Consider the following 6,042-nt stretch of genomic DNA (forward strand, 5'->3'; position numbering starts at 1 on the left):
TCAGAATGTAAAATCAGAGAGCTATTACACTCAATTTAATGTTTCTTTTCTCCCTTCTTCCTTCTCTTATCCCTTTCCTTCCTCTTCCTCCTTCTCCTCCTCCTCCAGCCCCTCTCCCTCCTCCTATTTCTCCTTCTCTCCATTTCCTGCTCCTCCCTCTCCTCTTTATTGTGCTTCAGATACAGATTTCAGACAAGGTTTGAAAGTGTAATTATTGCATACCTTGAGAAATGGTTTTGCCAAATTTCCTGTTATTTAAAGGCAATTTTAGATTAAAAAATCCAAAATTAAGTATGATTTATGGGCAGTGTTATATTTATCTAGAAAAAAATGCAAACCTAGAAGAGTTTGGCCAGGACTCACAACTTTCTGAAAATCTAGACCCTTCTAACTTGTCAGAGAGATGGAGAACTATTAAAAATGTTTTTCTAAGTCATTTACAGAAATAAGTAAATGTTTTTTGTTGAAAAAGAAATGAAATATATATTATATTATATTATATTATATTATATTATATTATATTATATTATAATAATGTGAAAATATTCATTCAGTCTAAAATTATCTTCTCTTATTAGACATACTTGTTTTTGTTCCTTTTTTCTTGTAAGATTTGAGTTTAGTTGATAATCTGACAAAAACTTAACAGTTTACTTTAGACTAAATAAGCTTAAAATTCACCAAATCTCAGCATAAAATCTCTTAACAAAACATTCTGCATAAGAACTTATTTCTGATTTCCCTAAATCTAATCTATTGAATTCTAAAAGCCAGCTCAGAATTTTTCTTGGCAGGTGAGCACAGAAAAAAATTAAAGCAATCCATCTGTTTTCTTGAACTTCTACATCACCTCTGCACAGTGTATTGTAAAGCCCTTTACATTCACCTCTGATAATATGATTAGTAACTCTCACTACTTTTATTTCTGATAGAATGAAAACGTGGTCATCTCATTGTGAAATAATTTGCTTAAGTGAGTTCACATGCATGCAAATTAACATGTATGCAAAGCAAGTTAAACACAAGAAACATAATCTTCATGTTCTGGAAGAAAAAATGAAATATAAATATAGTATTAGTAAAATGGAATTAAATATTCATTTGAAGCCAATATATATTGGAAAATACAAGAAGAAAAAAATGTGTAAGAAAAATACTTCCGTACTCAAAAATGTCCTCCAAGTTAGTGAGAAACTTCCCCACTAACCCCAATGAAAGCACTGAAGAAAGTGAAATATTAATGGCCCATATCCTGTGTGTTAATTCAACAAATATTTATTAAGGTTCATACTGTGGATACAAAATTTAAACTGGCACAATTCCTGCAGACCTAGGGCTAGATAGAAATGTAAATAACCAATACACCAGTGTAGCTAACTAAGTACAAGAGAGATGTTGACAATGGGGTCACAAAAGTTGAGATATGGAAGCATGCCTAAAGATATCACAGAATATTTCACTAAGAAGGTAAACTGTGACCTGAGTAACAAATGACTACAATAATCATCCTAGGCAGTCACAGAGGAAAGAAGCTGCAAAGGTATGGAAGGGGAAAATTATATAATATTTTAGAAGACTTCTAAATGTTTCAGCCCCCTGTACTGTTTAAAATGGACAGAGGATAACAGTTTGTCCATTATTTTAAGAGTACTTGAACAGCCACCAACTGGTTTCTATTAGTTTTTTCGCGTGTTGCTGCCAATGAAAGGAATTCCTGGGGAGCAGATGTAGCTCAGTGGTTGAGTAGCTGCTTCCTATGTCTGATGTCCTGGGTTCAATCCCCTGTACCTGGGAGGCGGTGGGGGGATAATCGTAGAACAAGAATGTTCATCACTATAAATTCAAAAATGAGAAAAACATAAATTAAAAATTAAGCCTACTTAAAATCCAATTGGCAAAGGCTCGGGCGGCTTGGCCACAGCTCTGTATCTCAGCCTTCCGTCTCAGCCTTGGGCAGCACAGAAGTGTCCTCAACTCTCCTGGCACTGACTGTACCTTCCTCACCTTTTGCCAGAATTTCCTCCACTTATTTTCCACAATGATACATTCTTCTTTGAGTCTTAGCTTAACAACTTCCTTCAGATTGATTAGATTTGTCCTAGATTGGCGGGCATTTCTCTGGGTTTGTGGTATGCAGTTGCCATTTTCTGCTCTTGGCACTAATACAGGTAGTTTCTTTTTACATTATTATTTTTTTCTTATTCTTACACTGCTTCTAACATATTCATCCATTGTTGAGACTTTTAGAAGCTTGCTCTTAAGAAAGATTTGCCAATGGGAACTCTGCATTATTATTCCTAAACCTACAACTTCGCATAAAAATAAATAAATACAAACAAACGTTTTGCCAGACACCCAGAGCACTTTCTTCTTTTACTTTAGCATTCATACACACCAGTGGCACTTGTTGGGTCAAGAATTACTCTCTCTGAGTGTTTCCTACGCAGGGCAAATTGCTTTCTGGAAAATTTTTCAACATTGTGGCAAAATGGCGGCGTTATTCACAACGGCCTGAAAGCGCTGCGAGACTTCCGCGCCGCCGCGGTGTGCAGAGCGCGGTGTGCGTCAGTCCTGCCGGGACTGGCCGGCTGGCCCAGAACAACTGCTCCATCTGGAAGGAGAAGAGACAGCGAGGCCCGGGCCTAGTGCCAGGCCAGCTCTGCACTCACCCTGCCCGCATCTGGCACAAAAAGAGAAGACTGCACCCACCTGAGAACAGAAGCGGCGGCGGCTGGACCTCAAACGAGCCGTGGAGCTGCCCCTGACCGAAGATGGCTGCTCCTCAGGAAGCAGCGCCGTGGAAGCGACGCTCCGCGGGGAGGACTTGACGGGAAGGTGGAGGCCAGAGAGGAGGAATACATCCAAGAGATACCGAGGGTGTTGGAAAACGATGGAAATGTGAAAGAACAGAACGAAGAAGAGGATGTAGAAGAGGATATTCCCAGGCAAAACAACAGGACCTGCGGACAGGGCCATGGCGCCGTGGGGGACAGGAAGAGGCGCGACACCCCCTCTCAGGAAGACCACCAGACGTCGGTGACATCTGCCACACCCGCCACAAGAACCGGCCAGGACTCAGCTACGGCTAAGATCACAGTCACCTGGCCAACGAGGAGGAGTTTGAAGCCCAAGATCAGGAGACCCAGTCCCCATCTAACCACAGAAGTGAGAACCGCAGCCCCCAGAAAGGAAGAGCTGGGACAGTCATCCCCAATTACTGTCGCCACTTCCGTTTAGGGTGCTCTAACATGAACGAGAAGAGTCGGCAGCTGAAAGAGCTAGTGTGCGGTGCAGACTGCAGACGCTCTGTAGCTCCTGAATTAAACCAAAGCATGAGTAAGCTCCTGACGTAAAAGATGAGCAAAGCAACACTTGCTCGCAGCCTCCTGGGGCTACGGAGAAGATGTCCACCTGGCCATGTTTTTGGCAGTCCCAAGAATGAGCAACTGCGTGGTCCTATTCAAAAGTCAACTCTATGATCTGGGGACTCCGTCATCCTTCAAGCAAGCCATTTCCTAAGAAGGTGAAAAGAAACAGGAAGGAGTTGCTGTTTCCCCTTTCCCCTCCCCCTCCCTCCTTCCCCTCCCCCCTCCCTCCTTCCCTTCTTCGCCTCCCCCCCCCCCCCACCTGGGCCCCTTCCTGTGCCTGTGTTTCAGCCAACACAGGAGTCTGGATTGTGGAAAACCCTCCAGCACAACTCAGTTTGGCTAGTCTCCAGAATGGCCTAAGTTTGTGCAATAAGTTGTTTTTCTTTTTAAAATTCTTCACATTTTCTTTAAGTGTCTGTAAGAAAGTATGTAGGTCGGACTGGAATTGCTCTACATTAGAAATAACTGGACACAAACTGACCCGCCCACAAAAGCTGTATTATTTATTTCAATATTTAAAAGGAAAAATGGCTGATGTTGCACACAATGTTTGTTTTGAAGTACCTTCTACTTCAAAAGTTAAAAGCAATTTGTGAGGACATGAAATCAAAAGTACTTAAAGACTGACTATTATTAACTGAGGGAAAATACCCCACATTTTTAAAAAGATAAACTCTGCTCTCTCAGGCTTTTTAAAAAGCCACTCAAAAAATTAATTTTCATTTCCATTAGTAATGTATGAGATATTATTTTCTAACATGCTTACTAACACTATGTTTATCTTTGCAAGCTGTCAAGAGATTTAAAGAACCATGATATAATCACAATTGCACTTGGTTACTATCACTCTTGCTGCACTGTGAAGGATACATTGAAGGGGCAGGTTATCATGCAATTGTAGTCAGTCAGAAAGACAAGGGAGTCCGTTAGTGAAATAATCTACCTAAGAAATTATGAAAAACATAACCAAGGAAATGACCATTGGAGTTGAGAAAAGAAGAGAATTTGAGACATAAAAAAGTGTAAATATTGTAAGCAAGAACATGCTGCTAAGGGACACATAAAATAATTTTTAAAATTACTGATATCTAAAAAATATGCACATTAGATCATATAAATCTCACAACAAATTTAGAAAAGTTTCTTTATTCTTGCTTTTCAAATTTGTAAAATAGGTTAAGACACACATTTAGAAAGTGGAATTGTAAGGGTTCTACCCAGGCCTATTCAACATCGGAGGTCACATTGTTTTCCTATAATGCCTACCTTTCTACCTTGATCAACTGGGTGATGATGCCATTAACCAAACTGTGAAAACCAAAAACAGTATAGGAAGAATGATATTAAACACAACCATGTCTTGAGTATGAAATATTTGTGAGACAATTGTAAAATTAAGTAGATGGTAGGAAATGTGAGTTTTTAATTTGCAGGAGAACTGAATTGGAATTTGGTGGTCATCTGGATCTCCTGTTCCCCCATTATATCTAAATAATAAGGCAAGGCAAACATTCTTTATGAACATGATATGTCCAATATATTACATGAATATAGTATACATTTATTAACATGATTTCTCTCCCTCAGATAATTAAGCATCCTCAAAAAGGCTAAAACCTAAATTCTACCCTGTGCCAAGAGCAATACTGTGGTAGAAGAGGGAAGATGGGAGGAAGAAGACAGAAAGTTACCTTATAAATGATAGCTATTTATAATATGTAAACTGAGTAAAGTTTCCTGAAGGTAGTGAGATATATATCTGGACATTGAACAAGATGTGGTCAAAAAAGTAAAATGGAGAGGGCAGGGCAGGGGAGGTCACTGTCAAAGCTTTACAAGTCAGAATTTGGCTGCATTCTCTTCTATGACCATAAATATTTTTTTAAAGATTTATTTATTTATTTCATTTTTTTCTTTTATTTATCCCTCCTCTACCAGATGGTTAGCTCATCTGTCTGCTCATTGTTTACTCACCTTCTCCAGGAGACACTGAGAACTGAACCCAGGACCTCCCATGTGGTAAGCAGGTGCCCAACTGATTGAGCCACATCTGCTTCCCCATAAACATTTTAATATACGCTTAACATGGAAAAAAGTTTGTGGTTAATAAAAATACCAAGTTTTAGACTTTTACATATTTTTTAATGAGTCAGTTTTAATATGGTAAATTTTTCGTACCCCAGGACTTTAACTTACTGCAAGTGTCAGAATGCTCCTACTTAGTAGATTATGGAATGGACAACTCACTTAACCCTAGTTTGAGATTTATGTATAATTTAGCTTTTCTCAATCTTGCTGCCTTCTTTTATGATATTTCATCATTCTTTAGTACATTTACACAAATATGGCTTAAAATATGCAGAAAGATACAAATGAATGTTTATTTTGTTACTGACTAGGATCTCGTAAATGGAAAGAAAGATATTACAAATGGCTAAAATTTGTGGATTATTTTCATGCCTTTGAAAACAGCATGAAAATCACAGAAACAAGTTCATCAGGTCATAGTAGTCAAAGATAAAATATCTTTTAAACAATTATATTTTGGAAAAAATTAATAAAAACTAAATGGTTGCCTGTCACATATTTTCTTCATTTTTATGAATTCTAAATTTTTACCAACTCTTTTTACTTCATATTGTTGTACTTGTTTTTACTTAAAGAATTATTTCTT

General features: G+C 38.4%; 1 pseudogene; it reads left to right on the forward strand.

The window, feature by feature from the left end:
• The first annotated feature begins 1,401 nt into the window (after positions 1-1,401).
• On the forward strand, positions 1,402-3,503 carry LOC101441000 (zinc finger protein DPF3 pseudogene; annotated as a pseudogene).
• The last annotated feature ends 2,539 nt before the right edge of the window (positions 3,504-6,042 follow it).

This window comes from Dasypus novemcinctus, chromosome 1 (genome assembly GCF_030445035.2).
Source record: "Dasypus novemcinctus isolate mDasNov1 chromosome 1, mDasNov1.1.hap2, whole genome shotgun sequence".
NCBI lineage: Eukaryota > Metazoa > Chordata > Mammalia > Cingulata > Dasypodidae > Dasypus > Dasypus novemcinctus.